The sequence below is a fragment of the Mytilus galloprovincialis genome, chromosome 12 (assembly GCF_965363235.1).
Source record: "Mytilus galloprovincialis chromosome 12, xbMytGall1.hap1.1, whole genome shotgun sequence".
In the NCBI taxonomy this organism is placed as follows: Eukaryota; Metazoa; Mollusca; class Bivalvia; order Mytilida; family Mytilidae; genus Mytilus; species Mytilus galloprovincialis.
The window spans coordinates 77,863,540-77,887,427 of NC_134849.1; the positions used below are offsets into that span (position 1 = coordinate 77,863,540).

Consider the following 23,888-nt stretch of genomic DNA (forward strand, 5'->3'; position numbering starts at 1 on the left):
TTGCTCATTGTTGAAGGCTGTTGGACGACCTGTAATTGTTTATATCTTTGTCCTATGGTCTAGGATTATTTGTATCATTGTTAATCATACCACATCTCCTAATTATTATATGGTATGGGTTTTGCTCCTTGTTGAAGGCTGTTGGACGACCTGTAATTGTTTATATCTTTGTCCTATGGTCCAGGAATAATTATATCATTGTTAATCATACTACATCTTCTAATTATTATATGGTATGGGTTTTGCTCATTGATGATGGCTGTTGGACGACCTGTAATTGTTTATATCTTGGTCCTATGGTCTAGGATTAATTGCTTCATTGTTAATCATACCACAACTCCTTATTTTGAGATCGTTTGGAGATTTGGGTTTTATAAAAAGGTCGGCATTTAAGAAACACATAAAAAATATCAAGTAACAGTTTCTTAAAACATTATCAATAATCAACTAGACCAGTCACATTAAATTCAATCATTTTTTTTAATTCTGTATGTGCCTGTCCACAGACAGGACCTATATGACGAAGTGGCTGTAGTTAGAAGCTGTGTACCATATTTATTTTTCCTTCGTTGTTGTAGTAGGCTCAGTGTTCCAGCTAGGCCGTTTTCAGAGGGCGCGGCGACCGCCCTTTCCAGAGTGCCGCCCTGTGCCCTTTTTACAGTTTCCAGGGCGCCCTGCCTTTTTGAAGATCGATTTTATATTAATTTGTTCATATTGATAAGATACGCTAATTACTAAATTTTACCTGTGGAAAATTTTATGACTTTGTTTACGACCCCAAGCTAATCAACGGTTACAACTGGTGTCATAATCTGTTGTTGTAGGTAATCCATTTAATATCGGATGGGTCATTAATGATCATCAACATTAATTCATTCAAATAGAATCGGTCAGTCGGCAATTATCTTTGAAGAAATGTGCATACAACAACTTGGGCACAATTTGCAATGTTTACCGTAGTTTCATGGAGGAAAAGTAATGACAGAAAGTTGAAAACCATAATAAACTTGTTGAAGACATTGTTTTACTTGTTTTCCGTGAAAATTCAGACGTATTTGTCATTGACTGCCCTCATTTTTACGAAAATATCTAAATCGGTCGCCATATTGTGATCATATTTACATCATATTAACGTACTGTTTATAATCCTCCAAAGAAGGAGCACATCGGAATAAAGAAAGATAACTCAATCTGATTTTTTTCCTAGCATTGAGTAACCCATTTACATTCTAAAATATGTCTACATACTTCTTGCTTAAGAATATATATGTTTAGGTATTTTGAGTTATGGGAAAAGTTAAAGAGGGTCTTAGTAGCAGTGTTGGTAGGGTGCCTTGGTCATCTTTTTCTGTATTCTTTATTTTTGATACAATTTTTCACTGTTGCTATATATCCTAACATTGTGTATTTACTGAGCACAGCTGTTTTGTGCTGTATTGCTATTAAGCACAACAGGGGTAGAAAGGTTAAACTGGTAAAATGTGCCAGACCATAGAAACAGAATGAAACAGGTCATCTTTCAAAACATACTGCACATAAAGCTCAACTGTGCTAAGCAATGATCTAAAAACTTGTGTGACAAGCTGCTTGACAAGTTTTTCAGCCTAAAAAGTAGAAAGATAGAGTTCTATATGGGCTAATGATGTTGTTCTTGTATAACCTGTGATTCAACGAATAAACACAATGTTTGATTTATATCTTTTATTAAAACATGCCCTTTTCATATTATCATATCACGCGTTTAATCCTTTTTCAGGATTGGCACCCTGCCCTTTTGAAATCCTAGCTGGAACACTGAGGCTGTTGATTTTTTCTTTTGAAATGTTTCACATTTTATCATACCAAGGCTTTTTATAGATAATTATATGGTATGGGTTTTGCTCATTGTTGAAGGCTGTTGGACAAACTGTAATTGTTTATATCATTATTCTTTAGTCTAGGGATACGTGTATCATAGTTAATCATCACATGAACTTTCATGAACATTTTCTTTATACAATGACTTTGAATAATTTCAAACTATTGGGTAACAGAAAGAAGTTGCTCAGCATAAACAACAAGAATGTGTCCTAAGTACACGGATGCCCATTCCGCATTATAATGTTCTATGTTCAGTGGACCGTGAAATGGGGTAAAATCTCTAATTTGGCATTAAAATTAGAAAGATCATATCATAAGGAACATGTGTATTAGTTTCAAGTTGATTGGACTTCAAAAACTTTAACTTGAAGCAGGACAGACAGACCAACGGACGGAAGATCAGACAAACAGACGGACCCACAGATAAAAAAAACATGCCCATAAATGGGGCATAAAAATTGCTGACATTCTACAAATCAACATTTTCAAGCTGTTCATCAAATATAAAATCATTCCCTTCCATATAAGCCGAGAAAAAGAAATTTTCATTGTACAATGAGTGATGTATAATTTCAAACTATCAACCAATAGGATGTGGCTGTACGACAGATGTGAAAACATGAAGTGGATGTATGACAGATGCGAAAGCAGGAAGTGGATGTATTACAGATGTGAAAACAGGAAGTGGCTGTATGGCAGATGTGAAAACAGGAAGTGACTGTATGGCAGATGTGAAAAAAAGGAAGAGACTGTATGGCAGATGTGAAAACAGGAAGTGGCTGTATGGCAGATGTGAAAACAGGAAGTGACTGTATGGCATATGTGAAAACATGAAGTGGCTGTATGACAAATATGAGAACAGGAAGTGAATGTATGACAGATGTGAAACCAGGAAGTGACTGTATGGCAGATGTGAAAACAGGAAGTGACTGTATGGCAGATGTGAAACCAGGAAGTGACTGTATGGCAGATGCGAATACAGGAAGTGGCTATATGGCAGATGTGAAACCAGGAAGTGACTGTATGGCAGATGTGAAACCAGGAAGTGACTGTATGGCAGATGTGAAAAAAGGAAGTGGCTGTATGGCAGATGTGAAAAAAAGGAAGTGGCTTATGGCATATGTGAAAACTACTTACTCTGACTCTGTATTGATTTACCTCATTTTGGAGAAGCAGCAAATATTAATTTTCAAGTCTTTGGTTGAACTGTCCAGGGTTCAAACCCACCACCTCCCACACTAAAAGTTAACACAATACCACAACACCATGAAGATCTTTGGTTGAACTGTCCAGGGTTCAAACCCACCACCTCCCACACTAAAGGTTAACACAATACCACAACACCGTGAAGATCTTTGGTTGAACTGTCCAGGGTTCAAACCAACCACCACCCACACTTAAGGTGAACACAATACCACAACACCATGAAGATCTTTGGTTTAACTGTCGAGGGTTTAACTCACCACCTCCTACACTTAAGGTGAACACAATACCACAACACCGTGAAGATCTTTGGTTGAACTGTCCAGGGTTTAACCCACCGCCTCCCACACTTAAGGTGAACACAATACCACAACACCATGAAGATCTTTGGTTGAACTGTCCAGGGTTCAAACCCACCACCTCCCACTTTAAAGGTGAACACAATACCACAACACCGTGAAGATCATCGAGGCAGTCTTTATGGATTAATTTGATTTGTTCTCTTAAAAAAACATATATTATACAATACATACTAATAAATAAATACTGATGAATGTACTTCTGAGGTCAGCCTAATTTATAAGTAACGTTGTGTCGTCATCTAAAGCATCCGTGAAAAATAACTATAAATCGTATTTACTTGTGACTAAAAAATACTTCATTCGTACTTGTTATGAATGTTTCTTATAAACATATCAATGTGTGTGTGTTATCTCCATGTTTCAATAAAATAAACTTACAGTTATAAGTTATATGGTTCGCTTTTGACCCCCTATGGATCCATAGAGGGTTAGTAAAATCCATAGGTGCTGAGGCCGAAGGGGGTAAGTAGTGAACCATATATATAAGATATAACTAATTTATTGCACATGGGACTTTTCCTGCTGTGTTTTGTATAAAAATAAACAATGAAATACAACAACATCAATAGATGACGTCACCATTATAAGACTGACGTCATGAACTCATATGAAATTTACTAACCCCATACAGATCCATAGGGGGTCACCATGTGACGGCGTTAAACCAATCACAATGTCATAATTTACCTGTGGTGCGATAAAAAGGTATAATGTGCAATTATTTCCTTAAAATTAATAAATCCTAAATTTAATGGCCCGCTTCATGAAAATGAAGAAATTATCATATGAGGTTATTTTTGAATCGTTGACTATATATTGACCTGTACACATCTCAATTCTTGCTTTGTTGGGTTGCTCATTGACATATATCTCACTTTATTTATTTATCTATAGCACAAGTTCAATGCTTATATTTGAAGACAAATAACATTGTAATGATGTTATCACATTCTTTGTGTCTTGTTTACTATAAAAACATTGATGGTATTTTGAATGTAAAAACTATATGTTGATTATCTCCCCTTATAGAGTTTGAATATTTTACATTATCTCCCCTTATAAAGTTTGAAGATTTTACGTTATCTCTCCTTTTAAAGTTTGGACATTTTACATTATCTCCCCTGATAGAGTTTGAATATTTTACATTATCTCCCCTTATAGAGTTTAAACATTTTACTAATCTCCCGTTATAGAGTTTGAACATTTAACATTATCTCCCCTTACAGAGTTTGAATATTTTACATTATCTCCCCCTATAGAGTTTGAACATTTTACATTATCTCCCCTTACCATGCTTATAGAGTTTGAACATTTTTCATTATCTCCCCTTATAGAGTTTGAACATTTCACATTATCTTCCCCTATAGAGTTTGAACATTTTACATTTGAAACAATTTTCAATAGTAAATGATCCTATATAATTCACATATAATGTACACTTACCTAGTATAATAACAACTTGGCTGGACAAGGATCACATTGACTATAATAACAACTTTACTGTAGAAGGATCACATTGACTATAATAACAACTTGACTGTAGAAGGATCACATTGACTATAATAACAACTTGACTGTACAAGGATCACATTGACTGGACACGGATCTAATAAATACAAATAATAGAAGTTTAAACTAAAAATATGGCTAAAAATGAAAAAGAAAAACAACAGTACACAAAACACAAAATTAACAGTTAAAGACTGAGCGACTGGAAACACATCAAAAGTTTGGGGTTACCTCAGGTACTCCACATGTGGCACTTGTGTTGCTCATTAATGTAAGTACAAACTCAGTGATAGTTCTAATTTAAAGATAGTTTTCAATGGTTGAATACAATGTTGACCTCTTTCATTGAATGGTTGCTGTCTCATTGACATTAACATCCAATCTGTCATTCCTACACCACAAGTGACTTCTTAAAAATTCTTACTCTTTAAGCAACTCACATTGTAATGTTTTGTTTAGTTTTCACTAGCTAACAAATGCACTTCATTTTTTGTAATTATGTCATGTTATTTCTTGTTTCCAATTTATTTAACAAAAGTAGATGAGTGCAAAATGTTAATCCTGTTTAAAAAGAATTAAAAAAAAAGCACTGGTGTAATGCTACTTAGAATGAACCAGCTAGCTCTTGATTATCTCCCCTTTCAGAATTTTAACATTTACAATTGAAATATATTTCTGAATTTCATTCGATAAAATAAATAACTTAACGATCCAATACAATTTGTCTATAACATGTATAATATTCACTTACCTTTACTAAGTAATAAATTGACTGGACTTGAATCAAATAAAACAAACAGTAGGTCTTTAAACTGAAAATATAAAATAGCTCAATTTCAGTTCTCCACATTTATATAAATATCGGTTGAACCATTTCTGAATATGTATACTTGTGACAAGTAACTTGTCATCAATGAAAAAGAAGAAGTATAACCTACCATAATACCATACATAGCTCAGTGTAAGATATTACCTACCATAGTACCATAAATAGCTCAGTGTAAGGTATAACCTACCATGGTACCATACATAGCTCAGTGTAAGATATAACCTACCATAGTACCATACATAGCTCAGTGTAAGATATAACCTACCATAATACCATACATAGCTCAGTGTAAGATATTACCTACCATAGTACCATACATAGCTCAGTGTAAGATATAACCTACCATAGTACCATAAATAGCTCAGTGTAAGGTATAACCTACCATAGTACCATACATAGCTCAGTGTAAAATATAACCTACCATAGTACCATACATAGCTCAGTGTTAGGTATAACCTACCATATACCATACATAGCTCAGTGTAAGATATAACCTACCATAGTACCATAAATAGCTCAGTGTAAGATATAACCTACCATAGTACCATACATAGCTCAGTGTAAGATATAACCTACCATAGTACCATAAATAGCTCAGTGTAAGATATAACCTACCATAATACCATACATAGCTCAGTGTAAGATATTACCTACCATAGTACCATAAATAGCTCAGTGTAAGATATAACCTACCATAATACCATACATAGCTCAGTGTAAGATATAACCTACCATAGTACCATACATAGCTCAGTGTAAGATATAACCTACCATAGTACCATAAATAGCTCAGTGTAAGGTATAACCTACCATAGTACCATACATAGCTCAGTGTAAGATATAACCTACCATAGTACCATACATAGCTCAGTGTTAGGTATAACCTACTATAATACCATACATAGCTCAGTGTAAGATATAACCTACCATAGTACCATAAATAGCTCAGTGTAAGATATAACCTACCATAATACCATACATAGCTCAGTGTAAGATATAACCTACCATAGTACCATACATAGCTCAGTGTAAGATATAACCTACCATAGTACCATAAACAGCTCAGTGTAAGGTATAACCTACCATAGTACCATACATAGCTCAGTGTAAGATATAACCTACCATAGTACCATACATAGCTCAGTGTAAGATGTAACCTACCATAGTACCATACATAGCTCATTGTAAGGTATAACCTACCCTAATACAATACATAGCTCAGTGTAAGATGTAACCTACCATAGTACCATACATAGCTCATTGTAAGATGTAACCTACCATAGTACCATACATAGCTCATTGTAAGGTATAACCTACCATAATACCATACATAGCTCAGTGTAAGATATAACCTACCATAGTACCATACATAGCTCAGTGTAAGATATAACCTACCATAGTACCATACATAGCTCATTGTAAGGTATAACCTACCCTAATACCATACATAGCTCAGTGTAAGATATAACCTACCATAGTACCATACATAGCTCAGTGTAAGATGTAACCTACCATAATACCATACATAGCTCAGTGTAAGATATAACCTACCATAGTACCATACATAGCTCAGTGTAAGATATAACCTACCATAGTACCATACATAGCTCATTGTAAGGTATAACCTACCATAATACCATACATAGCTCAGTGTAAGATATAACCTACCATAGTACCATAAATAGCTCAGTGTAAGATATAACCTACCATAATACCATACATAGCTCAGTGTAAGATATAACCTACCATAGTACCATAAATAGCTCAGTGTAAGATATAACCTAACATAGTACCATAAATAGCTCAGTGTAAGATATAACCTACCATAGTACCATAAATAGCTCAGTGTAAGATATAACCTACCATAGTACCATACATAGCTCAGTGTAGGATATAACCTACCATAGTACCTTACATAGCTCAGTGTAAGATATAACCTACCATAGTACCATACATAGCTCAGTGTAAGATATAACCTACCATAGTACCATACATAGCTCAGTGTAAGATATAACCTACCATAGTACCATACATAGCTCAGTGTAAGATATAACCTACCATAGTACCATACATAGCTCAGTGTAAGATATAACCTACCATAATACCATACATAGCTCAGTGTAAGATATAACCTACCATAGTACCATAAATAGCTCAGTGTAAGATATAGCCTACCATAGTACCATAAATAGCTCAGTGTAAGATATAGCCTACCATAGTACCATAAATAGCTCAGTGTAAGATATAACCTACCATAGTACCATAAATAGCTCAGTGTAAGATATAACCTACCATAGTACCATAAATAGCTCAGTGTAGGATATAACCTACCATAGTACCATACATAGTTCAGTGTAAGATATAACCTACCATAGTACCATAAATAGCTCAGTGTAAGATATAACCTACCATAGTACCATACATAGCTCAGTGTAAGATATAACCTACCATAGTACCATAAATAGCTCAGTGTAAGATATAACCTACCATAATACCATACATAGCTCAGTGTAAGATATTACCTACCATAGTACCATAAATAGCTCAGTGTAAGATATAACCTACCATAATACCATACATAGCTCAGTGTAAGATATAACCTACCATAGTACCATACATAGCTCAGTGTAAGATATAACCTACCATAGTACCATAAATAGCTCAGTGTAAGGTATAACCTACCATAGTACCATACATAGCTCAGTGTAAGATATAACCTACCATAGTACCATACATAGCTCAGTGTTAGGTATAACCTACTATAATACCATACATAGCTCAGTGTAAGATATAACCTACCATAGTACCATAAATAGCTCAGTGTAAGATATAACCTACCATAATACCATACATAGCTCAGTGTAAGATATAACCTACCATAGTACCATACATAGCTCAGTGTAAGATATAACCTACCATAGTACCATAAACAGCTCAGTGTAAGGTATAACCTACCATAGTACCATACATAGCTCAGTGTAAGATATAACCTACCATAGTACCATACATAGCTCAGTGTAAGATGTAACCTACCATAGTACCATACATAGCTCATTGTAAGGTATAACCTACCCTAATACAATACATAGCTCAGTGTAAGATGTAACCTACCATAGTACCATACATAGCTCATTGTAAGATGTAACCTACCATAGTACCATACATAGCTCATTGTAAGGTATAACCTACCATAATACCATACATAGCTCAGTGTAAGATATAACCTACCATAGTACCATACATAGCTCAGTGTAAGATATAACCTACCATAGTACCATACATAGCTCATTGTAAGGTATAACCTACCCTAATACCATACATAGCTCAGTGTAAGATATAACCTACCATAGTACCATACATAGCTCAGTGTAAGATGTAACCTACCATAATACCATACATAGCTCAGTGTAAGATATAACCTACCATAGTACCATACATAGCTCAGTGTAAGATATAACCTACCATAGTACCATACATAGCTCATTGTAAGGTATAACCTACCATAATACCATACATAGCTCAGTGTAAGATATAACCTACCATAGTACCATAAATAGCTCAGTGTAAGATATAACCTACCATAATACCATACATAGCTCAGTGTAAGATATAACCTACCATAGTACCATAAATAGCTCAGTGTAAGATATAACCTACCATAGTACCATAAATAGCTCAGTGTAAGATATAACCTACCATAGTACCATAAATAGCTCAGTGTAAGATATAACCTACCATAGTACCATACATAGCTCAGTGTAGGATATAACCTACCATAGTACCTTACATAGCTCAGTGTAAGATATAACCTACCATAGTACCATACATAGCTCAGTGTAAGATATAACCTACCATAGTACCATACATAGCTCAGTGTAAGATATAACCTACCATAGTACCATACATAGCTCAGTGTAAGATATAACCTACCATAGTACCATACATAGCTCAGTGTAAGATATAACCTACCATAATACCATACATAGCTCAGTGTAAGATATAACCTACCATAGTACCATAAATAGCTCAGTGTAAGATATAGCCTACCATAGTACCATAAATAGCTCAGTGTAAGATATAGCCTACCATAGTACCATAAATAGCTCAGTGTAAGATATAACCTACCATAGTACCATAAATAGCTCAGTGTAAGATATAACCTACCATAGTACCATAAATAGCTCAGTGTAAGATATAACCTACCATAGTACCATACATAGTTCAGTGTAGGATATAACCTACCATAGTACCATACATAGCTCAGTGTAAGATATAACCTACCATAGTACCATACATAGCTCAGTGTAAGGTATAACCTACCATAGTACCATACATAGCTCAGTGTAAGGTATAACCTACCATAGTACCATATATAGCTCAGCGTAAGATATAACCTACCATAGTACCATACATAGCTCAGCGTAAGATATAACCTACCATAGTACCATACATAGCTCAGCATAAGATATAACCTAACATAGTACCATACATAGCTCAGTGTAAGGTATAACCTACCATAGTACCATACATAGCTCAGTGTAAGATATAACCTACCATAGTACCATACATAGCTCAGTGTAAGATATAACCTACCATAGTACCATAAATAGCTCAGTGTAAGATATAACCTACCATAGTACCATACATATATATATACCTCAGTGTAAGATATAACCTACCATAGTACCATAAATAGCTCAGTGTAAGATATAACCTACCATAGTACCATACATAGCTCAGTGTAAGATATAACCTACCATAGTACCATAAATAGCTCAGTGTAAGATATAACCTACCATAGTACCATACATAGCTCAGCGTAAGATATAACCTACCATAGTACCATACATAGCTCAGCATAAGATATAACCTAACATAGTACCATACATAGCTCAGTGTAAGATATAACCTACCATAGTACCATACATAGCTCAGTGTAAGATATAACCTACCATAGTACCATACATAGCTCAGTGTAAGATATAACCTACCATAGTACCATACATAGCTCAGTGTAAGGTATAACCTACCATAGTACCATACATACCTCAGTGTAAGATATAACCTACCATAGTACCATACATAGCTCAGTGTAAGGTATAACCTACCATAGTACCATACATACCTCAGTGTAAGGTATAACGTACCATAGTACCATACATAGCTCAGTGTAAGATATAACCTACCATAATTATTATGGTAGGTTATATCTGAGCTATGTATGGTATTAAATACCATACATAGCTCAGTGTAAGATATAACCTACCATAGTACCATACATAGCTCAGTGTAAGGTATAACCTACCATAGTACCATACATAGCTCAGTGTAAGGTATAACCTACCATAGTACCATACATAGCCCAGTGTAAGATATAACCTACCATAGTACCATACATAGCTCAGTGTAAGATATAACCTACCATAGTACCATACATAGCTCAGTGTAGGATATAACCTACCATAGTACCATACATAGCTCAGTGTAAGATATAACCTACCATAGTACCATACATAGCTCAGTGTAAGATAAAACCTACCATAGTAGCATACATAGCTCACCATAAATAGCTCAGTGTTAGGTATAACCTACCATAGTACCATACATAGCTCAGTGTAAGATATAACCTACCATAGTACCATACATAGCTCAGTGTAAGATATAACCTACCATAGTACCATAAATAGCTCAGTGTAAGATATAACCTACCATAGTACTATACATAGCTCAGTGTAAGATATAACCTACCATAGTACCATACATAGCTCATTGTAAGGTATAACCTACCATAGTACCATACATAGCTCATTGTAAGGTAAACCTACCATAGTACCATACATAGCTCAGTGTAAGATATAACCTACCATAGTACCATACATAGCTCATTGTAAGATATAACCTACCATAGTACCATACATAGCTCATTGTAAGGTATAACCTACCATAGTACCATACATAGCTCAGTGTAAGATATAACCTACCATAGTACCATACATAGCTCAGTGTAAGATATAACCTACCATAGTACCATACATAGCTCAGTGTAAGATATAACCTACCATAGTACCATACATAGCTCAGTGTAAGATATAACCTACCATAGTACCATACATAGCTCAGTGTAAGATATAACCTACCATAATACCATACATAGCTCAGTGTAAGATATAACCTACCATAGTACCATAAATAGCTCAGTGTAAGATATAACCTACCATAGTACCATAAATAGCTCAGTGTAAGATATAACCTACCATAGTACCATAAATAGCTCAGTGTAAGATATAACCTACCATAGTACCATAAATAGCTCAGTGTAAGATATAACCTACCATAGTACCATAAATAGCTCAGTGTAAGATATAACCTACCATAGTACCATACATAGCTCAGTGTAAGATATAACCTTCCATAGTACCATATATATATATATACCTCAGTGTAAGATATAACCTACCATAGTACCATAAATAGCTCAGTGTAAGATATAACCTACCATAGTACCATAAATAGCTCAGTGTAAGGTATAACCTACCATAGTACCATACATAGCTCATTGTAAGGTATAACCTACCATAGTACCATACATAGCTCAGTGTAAGATATAACCTACCATAGTACCATACATATATATATATATACCTCAGTGTAAGATATAACCTACCATAGTACCATACATAGCTCAGTGTAAGGTATAACCTACCATAGTACCATACATAGCTCAGTGTAAGATATAACCTACCATAGTACCATACATAGCTCAGTGTAAGATATAACCTACCATAGTACCATACATAGCTCATTGTAAGGTATAACCTACCATAGTACCATACATAGCTCAGTGTTAGGTATAACCTACCATAGTACTATACATAGCTCAGTGTAAGATATATCCTACCATAGTACCATAAATAGCTCATTGTACGATATAACCTACCATAGTACCATACATAGCTCAGTGTAAGATATAACCTACCATAGTACCATAAATAGCTCAGTGTAAGGTATAACCTACCATAGTACCATAAATAGCTCAGTGAAAGATATAACCTACCATAGTACCATACATAGCTCAGTGTAAGGTATAACTTACCATAGTACCATACATAGCTCATTGTAAGGTATAACCTACCATAGTACTATACATAGCTCAGTGTAAGATATATCCTACCATAGTACCATAAATAGCTCATTGTACGATATAACCTACCATAGTACCATACATAGCTCAGTGTAAGGTATAACCTACCATAGTACCATACATAGCTCAGTGTAAGATATAACCTACCATAGTACCATAAATAGCTCAGTGTAAGATATAACCTACCATAGTACCATACATAGCTCAGTGTAAGATATAACCTACCATAGTACCATACATAGCTCAGTGTAAGATATAACCTACCATAGTACCATAAATAGCTCAGTGTAAGATATAACCTACCATAGTACCATAAATAGCTCAGTGTAAGATATAACCTACCATAGTACCATACATAGCTCATTGTAAGGTATAACCTACCATAGTACCATACATAGCTCAGTGTTAGGCATAACCTACCATAGTACTATACATAGCTCAGTGTAAGATATAACCTACCATAGTACCATAAATAGCTCAGTGTAAGGTATAACCTATCATAGTACCATACATAGCTCAGTGTAAGGTATAACCTACCATAGTACCATACATAGCTCAGTGTAAGATATAACCTACCATAGTACCATACATAGCTCAGTGTAAGATATAACCTACCATAGTACCATACATAGCTCAGTGTAAGATATAACCTACCATAGTACCATACATAGCTCATTGTAAGATATAACCTACCATAGTACCATACATAGCTCATTGTAAGATATAACCTACCATAGTACCATACATAGCTCAGTGTTAGATATAACCTACCATAGTACCATACATAGCTCAGTGTAAGATATAACCTACCATAGTACCATAAATAGCTCAGTGTAAGATATAACCTACCATAGTACCATACATAGCTCATTGTAAGATATAACCTACCATAGTACCATACATAGCTCATTGTAAGGTATAACCTACCATAGTAATATACATAGCTCAGTGTAAGATATAACCTACCATAGTACAATACATAGCTCAGTGTAAGATATAACCTACCATCGTGACCATAGTACCATACATAGCTCATTGTAAGATATAACCTACCATAGTACTATACATAGCTCAGTGTAAGATATAACCTACCATAGTACCATACATAGCTCAGTGTAAGATATAACCTACCATAGTACCATAAATAGCTCAGTGTAAGATATAACCTACCATAGTACCTTAAATAGCTCAGTGTAAGGTATAACCTACCATAGTACCATACATAGCTCATTGTAAGAGTTTTAGGACAATTCATAATAGCATGAAGGCCTGTTATTAGCAAGGCTGTCTAATGGGAGTTATTTTTGTGTCACATCACTGTATTATTATACAGGCTGTCTAATGGGAGTTATTTTTGTGTCACATCACTGTATTATTATACAGGCTGTCTAATGGGAGTTATTTTTGTGTCACGTCACTGTATTATTAGACAGGCTGTCTAATGGGAGTTATTTTTGTGTCACATCACTGTATTATTAGACAGGCTGTCTAATGGGAGTTATTTTTGTGTCACGTCACTGTATTATTAGACAGGCTGTCTAATGGGTGTTTTTTTTGTGTCACGTCACTGTATTATTAGACAGGCTCTGTCTAATGGGAGTTATTTTTGTGTCATGTCACTTTAACTGTTATTATGGTACGAATACAGATTTCTGTCATACATGTAGCTGATCCGCTTCAAAAATAAACAATTTAGACAAGTGATTTGGAAATGGAATATGACGCTTTTAATGCAATTAATGCACTAAATGGATGGAACATGAACTAAAGGCAATATTCATCACGTTCTAATGAAGTTATAAACTTATTTTGCTGATAATCAGAGTGTTTTTATGCATGCTCTCGAGCAACAAGTATCGGAAGTGAATAAAAATACTTCATACAAAGTTGTTTGTTTGAAATATACTTGAAGCATACAACCAATCTATAAAGTCAATGCTTTCAACTCTTTTCTAAAGAAATAAATCATTTAAGACTTTGAATTTCATTATTTAAAAATGAAAAATTGCTGTTTCATCAACTTGGTAAAAATGAAAAATTGCTGATGACAAAAGTGACAGAAAGCGATATCGTGAACACCTGGGCGACTGGATATCACTTTTGACGGTTGGACAAAGCTAAGTGATGGACAAGAAAGTGTTTTCTTAGCCCAGTCGCCTGCTAGCGTGAGACCTGCTATAGATGAAGCAGACAAATCTTGGTTTCAACTCATTGATTCAGAAAAGACTTTAAAGAAAAGTTTACAGAAAACAGATGGACAGACACAAAGTCATGTCAAAAGTTTACCTAAACATGTAAAAAGAGAAATATTTTTTCATTTTCAATAAGGGGAGTTTTTAAATTTGTTTACAGATCTGCAGACCATAATATTCGGCAAAAACGCAAAAAAAATGATAAAAATCTTCATAAAAGACAATACATGTAACTCCAAAAAGAGGTCATCAGACAATTTCAACCATGTAATGTTGACTTTTTTGTAAATCTTGTCTTGCTGATAATTTTTGCTTATTTAAGTTTATATGATTATCTATCTATTATAGTTTTGTTCAGATTTTGGGCATACACACAAAAATTTGGTAAAAAATTGTCATTTAAAGGGCAATAACTCCAATAAAGAGTCCTTTGAGCCATGTCAGCCATCTTAATTCGACAAAAAATGTAATTTAATCGATTACATTGAAAGTAATCAGACCCATTTCTGGTCTTTAGGCTTTACCTAAATGTTTGCGCCATGACAGAAAATATCCAAAGTTTATATTTTTGTCACTGAAAATTGATACCCGTTTTGGGGTATAATACCAATTTATGAGGGTCCTTCCCAACCTGTAATAGTGAAAATACATGGATGGTACCAGCAGGATTCCAAACCTCAATCTTTGGATCCAAAGCCAGCGCTCTAACCGACTGAGCCAAAGAAGATTTTCCCTAATTCAACTAGTCTACGTTTAAACCTTCAGTTTAATAAAGTTAAACAACGCCTCTTTAAAGAATGACTTTAATGAATTTTTCTAAATTATTTGTTAATTTTAAGTATCTAATTGTAAATTTTCTTGACTCTATATTTGTTTTCTAGTTGTTTCTTGGCGCTAAATTAGTCTCTTTGTTGCTAACTAGTGAGAAAGACTTTTCTAAATACTATTAATCAATAGTTTAAGTTAAGGGGAGACAACTCATGATTTGGTCTATTGATATGACAACTTCTGTGTAATCACAATTTCTGTGTGGTCACAATTTGAAGAAAAATTAAACACAAGAGTGCACATGCTGAAATGTCTCGCCTGCTGTACTGACCATTGATTTTATGTAGAAAGTCTTACTTAAAGATGAAGGTTTTACTACAAATATCACATAAACTTAACATTTCTAAATAGCCATCATGGCCATGGACAGATATTAAATCCTGTCAGACAGACAAGTACACCTTACCATTACCAGTATTAATCATTAACAATATATACCATATATAATCGACATATTGCTTATGATAATTGACCAAAAACAAAGCTTAACATAGACCAATGAACCATGAAATTGAGGTCAAGATCAGATTATACCTGCCATACAGACACATGAGACATGTACACCTTAAAATCAATCCATACTATAAATATAGTTGACCTACTGCTTATATAGTATTTGAAAAACAGACCAAAACACAAAAGCTTAACGTACATTGACCAATAAACCATGAAATTGAGGTCAAAGTCAGATTATACCTGCCAGACAGACATGTACACCTTAGAATCAATCCATACACTAAATATAGTTGACCTACTGCTTATAGTATTTGAATCAAAGAGCAGATTGCTCTGAGGGATACGATTGCCATAGTTTTCATTGACACATGTATACATGTAGCTGGATAATATTATTTTCAAAACTAATTCAACTGATGTAAAATGTAATTTACGTAATCTGAATAGTTACAAAAAAGCCAATCCCAGTTAAAAGTGTATGAATTATGTACTTACAATGTAGGCCTATTGTGTTTTATTTTTGTACTATCAATTTCAAGTTTACTTTCCACAGCAGTCACTGTGAGACTCAAAGTGAGAGAAGTACAGTACAACCTGTTACATCCTCTTAGTTATGTCCACCCTCTTGCATGGTCAACATCCAATGGTGAACATTTATTGGGGTATTCAATCTTGAGATGTTGGCCATTTATTAGGGGTCATAAGACATCTATAGGTAGATGTGTTATCTAATTATGTTACCTGTTAAAATCAATCAGGGTTGAAGTTTTTAGGTGGTATGTTTCATTAAAATTTACCTGTACAGGTAACTAAGGTTTCTTTTAAAATTGACATTTCACCTTTTTTTGAAATTGTAGAATAAAATATTGTTTTACTCTGTCAATTTATTATTATTTTTCTTTGTCTTTAATTTTATTTATTTTTTTTATTTTTTTATTTTTAAATTGTTTTTTTTTTTTCATTTTTGTATGTTTTTTTTCATTACTTTTTTGTTTCTTATTATTTTAATTTCTTCTTGGTAAGAATCTTTAGTAGAAATGGCAAAAAGCCAAAAATAAAGTTATTGACAAGCATTTGAAATAAGCAGACTTTTAATTATTGTTTTTTTAAGTAAAAGGTTAATGTACATGATGTACATTGTATTCAATTGTTTGTTTGCATTATTAAATGAATTATTACTATTAATAATAAATAATAATCATGCAAAACTGACATTTAAAAAAAATGAAAGTAATTAAACAATAAAATTGAGAAAGGAAGTCAGTTTCTTAACAAAATAAGATGACCAATATCCATGATATCAATCCTTTTACAATAAATTTTGATAACATCTAATACATGTAATATTATTCTGGAAAACTACAAGTATCATTATATGGTTTAGGAAAAAACTAATTTTGTTGATCTTATTTTTTTTCAAATCTCAATACAAGAGTTGTGCGCAAACAATCACTGAAAAGCTTTATTTGATAAATGTTCATAAAAAATGCTAATCATATTAATGAAACTTTTTCTTATATCTGAATAAAGTGAATCTTATGAAAAGAAATTATTTAAAGAAATCTTCTTGAAACTTATCAAATATGTTATCTTCAGTTTGGTTAATTTCTGTCAAAATTTGTCTCCAGAAAAAATAAAGTGCACTTCTAAAGATGGTGACACTTTTATGGTCTATTAATTAAATCATATTTTTTTTCGGTGTATTATATTGTCAAAAGTGCTGGACTGGCATGATACATATTCTTTGTATACATTTGCAAAGAATATTTCACTCAACCTAGGCCTTTTAGATAAAGTTAATAATTGCAGGGACTTGAATGAATTAATATAAGACTTTTAAAGTCCTTGATAAAAAATGAATTTAAAGAAAAATCTAAGAATAAAAACTTATGATAAAAACTGTAAATTTGATTGTGTCAATAGGTAGAGAATTATTGGTCATAATTTAGAAATAGAAAATAGTGGACAATATAAAATTCCTAGAAAGGATAGAATGTGTAAACTGTGCCTCTTGTTGGTCAATGAAGAACACTCCTTCCTTGATTGTAAAATTAACAAAACAACTTTGAGATAATCTATTTGAAAATCATTTACCTTCTCATAATATTGTCTCTTACCTAAGGATTTGTATAGTTAGACTATACAAATCATTGCTCTTACCCAAGAACAAAAAGTAAAAGAAATGCTTAAACCCTAAAACATGGATCATGTTTAAAATATCATATGACAATAAAAATACTACCAAATTTTGCTGTGATGAATATTTCTAATATTTATATTTTATTCAATAGAGAAATAATGAATTGCCTAAATTTTATTTAGCATAAGTCTTAAAGATAATCTTAAACATATGCTAAACAATGTTGAATGCAGATCAGTCTATCTACAATAATAAACCATTTTGATTTTAGAAAATTAATTTGAGAAACGCCTTTTCAATAGAAAAAGGCAGGCATTGTAAATGTTTGCAGTTATATTTGAAAATGATATTCATTTATTCTTCACTTACCAAAAAATAGACTTAATACATATAAAAAATAACTTAAATTGATTAAAAATTATATAAAAGGTATAATATCAAAACTAATAGTCATGAGACAAATTCTTTTCTTATTAAGCTATTTGTTCATCTAGTTTTATTATTTCATTTAATTTTTGAATTTCTTGTCATAATCACAGTTAATAAATTTGGCAAACACATACATGTATATTTTACCTGAGACACATGACCTGTAAGTTACATAATTTTAACACTTCAATGCATTCAAGATTTCCCTTTAACCCTTGACTAGTTTTTGATTAATACCTTGTGTATTAAAAAAGCAACAGGGGTGAACATATTTTTTATGGCCACCATTAATAAGATAACGTCACAGGTAGTACTTTATTTCACTTCGTATCTTATCACCTATTTTCCTACGTTAATTCTAGGAGGGACCCCATTCCTAACTCTTTAAATATTTAATTTCCTTTGGGTCAGTGATCATGACTCCTTTCCCTACACATTCCTGGGTTTAAATTGCGATCGTTTTTTAATATAATACGACGTTTATTGACAGAACGAGTTAATTTTTCTCAGCGTGTTGTTTTGATGCTTCGGTTTTGATTCAGAATTCACGGAAGTGACTTCCGGGAGGGAGACAACTCGAAACAATAATATGGAAGACTCCATTTCGCCTGAAGGGGTGTTGAAAGTAACGGACTACATTTCTTTTAATTTAAATGATGCATATGATTAAAATTATGCAACAACAATAACCCTCAATAGCAGACATACACAGAAAGGATCCCAAGAGTAATAAATTAATCAATTGAGTGGGGAATCCAGAGCAACCATTTAATCTAGAAAAACTATACGCATGCGCATAATTACCTAAACATTTTTGCTAAACAAACCCTGTAGTAAGAACGTATATTAAACCTAAATGGATCTCTATTTTTTATGGAAGTACAATATCAAATATCAGTTTAATAACGGTGACATATAAGTAAAACTCCACTTCAGTTCTTATATGACAGAAATAGATTTATCGGAATTCAGAGAACTCTCGCATTTTTATCACAACTGAGGAATTCCCTCTGTAGTGTTTCTAAATTTATAAAAACACTATTTTCCGTGTTGTTAAAAACACGCATATAAGTCAAGGGAAATATCAAACATGAAGATTATGAAAAGAACATTATAGGAAAGAAGTTTAAGTTCAATCCCTTCCTGTGTTTGTTTTTACCTTTTAAACTAAGACAATCATAAGAATCGGAGATGGTCCTTAATGTTTAGAATAAAACGGTTGACGTGAGGGAATTGTCCTGAGCCACTGGTATAAGTCTAAAGATTGCTTGAAAGCAATCGTATCCCAAAAACAGATCGAAACACTAAAACTTATCATTTACCAATGAACCATGAAAATGAGGTCAAGTTCGGAATATACCTGCCCAACAGACATGTACACCTTACAATAATTCCATACACCAAATATACATTATATAGTTGACCTAATGCTTATAATATTTGGAAAACAGACCAAAACACAAACACTTATCATCTACCAATGAACCATGAAAATGAGGTCAGGCCAAAATAAATAAATAGTGTGTTTCCGGTTTACCGACCCTACCTCCGTTTCTGCCGCCGACCCTAAACATTTTATTGACAAAAATAAAAAAATATCAAAAATCCGGATTTTTCATTCTTCCCAGATCCCACTCTTCGTTTAGAAAACTATCTTCAAAACGTTTGATAGCAATGACCAATACGGATAAGTCGAGCGTTTCAAGAACCTAGATTTTGAATAATCAAGCATGGCTTTGAACAACCGTGCAGCATATTGGCTGTCAAATATGCTAAATGTAATCACATGGTTGCAAAATATTCAAGAGTAAAATGAGTTCAATTTACTGTTAAAATCCACAGTGACTCGGTAAAAATCCTAGGATTTTTCAAAATAAACTGCACACTGCTAGAAAACAAAGAAATAGTCGTGTCAACGTCAAATACGTTAGTAGAGTCAGAGACATATATACACAGAGATTGGCAACTGTAACAGTGGTCAGCGAAATCTAATCCAAAAATCGCATCACGCGAGACTTTAACGAGATCGCCATTTTTATTCTATCACGACAAGTACACCACCTCGCTTCGATTTTTATTTTACATCAAGCATTTCAAAACAGCATAATGTAAGTACATATTTCAATTTCGTATATGAATTACCTTGTTTTATTCAGTTTGTAGTAGTTATTAGTTAAAATATTGCGACGATTAACGTTTAATTGCAGTATATAATAAAGGAAGCTTGGCCGACATGCACGTTATGAAATTTTTTAACCCCTGTCTGTTTACACTTTATAAACTTTTCCGTCTTCAGAGAAATATTGTACCCAGCACATGCATTACTTTCCTATGACAAACTGGATTGGTATATATAGGTTGTTTTATTCATATTTTCAACCACTTTGATGCAATTTACAATTAAAAATCAGTATTATAGCGGCCATGTTTTTTTTTTGCTTCAATATCAAGACGGGCCCCTGTCTGTTTACACTTTATAAACTTTTCCGTCTTCAGAGAATTATTGTACCCAGCACATGCATTACTTTCCTATGACATACTGGATTGGTATATAGAGGTTGTTTTTTTCATATTTTCAAACACTTTGATGCAATTTACAATTAAAAATCAGTATTATAGCGGCCATGGTTTTTTTTTGCTTCAATATCAAGACAGGCCCCTGTCTGTTTACACTTTATAAACTTTTCCGTCTTCAGAGAATTATTGTACCCAGCACATGCATTACTTTCCTATGACATACTGGATTGGTATATAGAGGTTGTTTTTTTCATATTTTCAACCACTTTGATGCAATTTACAATTAAAAATCAGTATTATAGCGGCCATGTTTTTTTTTTGTTGCTTCAATATCAAGACAGACCCCTGTCTGTTTACACTTTATAAACTTTTCCGTCTTCAGAGAATTATTGTACCCAGCACATGCATTACTTTCCTATGACATACTGGATTGGTATATAGAGGTTGTTTTTTTCATATTTTCAACCACTTTGATGCAATTTACAATTAAAAATCAGTATTATAGCGGCCATGTTGTTTTTTTTTGCTTCAATATCAAGACAGACCCCTGTCTGTTTACACTTTATAAACTTTTCCGTCTTCAGAGAATTATTGTACCCAGCACATGCATTACTTTCCTATGACATACTGGATTGGTATATAGAGGTTGTTTTTTTCATATTTTCAACCACTTTGATGCAATTTACAATTAAAAATCAGTATTATAGCGGCCATGTTTTTTTTTTGCTTCAATATCAAGACAGGCCCCTGTCTGTTTACACTTTATAAACTTTTCCGTCTTCAGAGAATTATTGTACCCAGCACATGCATTACTTTCCTATGACATACTGGATTGGTATATAGAGGTTGTTTTTTTCATATTTTCAACCACTTTGATGCAATTTACAATTAAAAATCAGTATTATAGCGGCCATGTTTTTTTTTGCTTCAATATCAAGACAGACCCCTGTCTGTTTACACTTTATCAACTTTTCCGTCTCAGAGAATTATTGTACCCAGCACATGCATTACTTTCCTATGACATACTGGATTGGTATATAGAGGTTGTTTTTTTCATATTTTCAACCACTTTGATGCAATTTACAGTTAAAAATCAGTATTAAAGCTGTAGGCCATGGTGTTTTGCTTCAATATCAAGACAGACCCCTGTCTGTTTACACTTTATAAACTTTTCCATCTTCAGAGAACTATTGTACCCAGTACTTGCATTACTTTCCTATGACATACTGGATTTGTGTATATAGGTTGTTTTTTTTCAGATTTTCAACCACTTTGATGCAATTTACAATTAAAAATCAGTACTCAAGCTGTCGGTCATGTTAATTTTCTTCAATATAAAGACAGACCCCTGTCCATGGCTACAGGTTATAAACTTGTCCATCTTTAGAGAAAAATTGTAACCATCACATGATTTAATTTCACAAGACATACTAATACTGGATTTGGGTATAAAAATTGTTTTTTTCATTATTTCCACCACTTTGATGACATTTACAATTTTATATATATATTTACATTCAGTATCTGAGAGCTTTTTTTTTTTAACAGGATCCTGCACGTTATAAAAGAACAAAGATGTTGATCAAATTTACCTAACAGTGCAGCATACAAGAGATAAAATATCATACATGTGCTGAATGTAGGACTCCCAAGTCTTTCTGATTGAAATTAAGAATCCCTGGCAAACAGGAACAACTATTAGTGATGACTTTATCCGAATGTGACGGCACTGTCATGTAGTGGACTGATTACTACTATCAATGTGATACTTAACAATGGTTTTGTAAGAGAGAAAATTACATGTGCTTATCCTGACTGTAAAAACACCATACTATTGTAGTTCATATGCCAAACTTGATGTACATGTGTATGCGATTTTTGTGCAATTGATGGCGAGACCATTGAACTAAAAACAAATACAAGACTCTGCATTCAATCTATTGAATTTGAAGCAGAAGTGATACAGTGGCAGTTGTGCAGATGGATAAAAAAGCAAATAAATATCTTGTGTTCAACTTCATTTGTCTTCTTTACGTTTACAAAGTATACATGTACATAGTTTTTACATACATGTACATGTATAACAATATGATGATGTAGTATGATTGCTAATGAGACAATGATTTACATGTATGGCTATCATTGGAAGGCCACTCTATAATATCTTTGTACATCATGAGAATGGAAAATGCTACCCTTGTAGCATAAAGGTAGCATAATGTAAAAAAAGAGAAACTGTTCATTTATCTTACAACACCCCTGTGATATATCTTGACAGTACTAAATAGCAAAATATTTCGTTTCACAAATTCCTTCCTCTCCATGGAAAGTAACATATTTAATTGTTTACATGAAATGACAAAATGTGTAGAAAAAGAAGCAAGAAATGTCCACTCTACTACTGTACACTAGTCGCTCACAT

At 33.3% G+C, this 23,888-nt stretch overlaps 2 long non-coding RNA genes across 3 annotated transcripts in view; one reads left to right on the forward strand and one right to left on the reverse strand.

The window, feature by feature from the left end:
* LOC143054918 (uncharacterized) overlaps positions 1-23,888 on the reverse strand; it is a 70,575-nt gene that overhangs the window by 37,388 nt on the left and 9,299 nt on the right. Inside the window, exons 2-4 of one of the 2 annotated variants that reach the window (XR_012971881.1) lie at positions 5,686-5,746; positions 4,869-5,031; positions 3,019-3,565 (exon numbers count right to left, since the gene is read on the reverse strand). This is a non-coding gene — a long non-coding RNA (uncharacterized LOC143054918). The remainder of the gene's footprint in view (positions 1-3,018; positions 3,566-4,868; positions 5,032-5,685; positions 5,747-23,888) is intronic. The other variant, XR_012971880.1, reaches the window with a different exon arrangement.
* LOC143054916 (uncharacterized) lies at positions 20,876-23,486 on the forward strand. The gene is made up of 2 exons (XR_012971879.1): positions 20,876-21,057; positions 23,015-23,486. It is a non-coding gene; the product is annotated as an uncharacterized LOC143054916 (long non-coding RNA).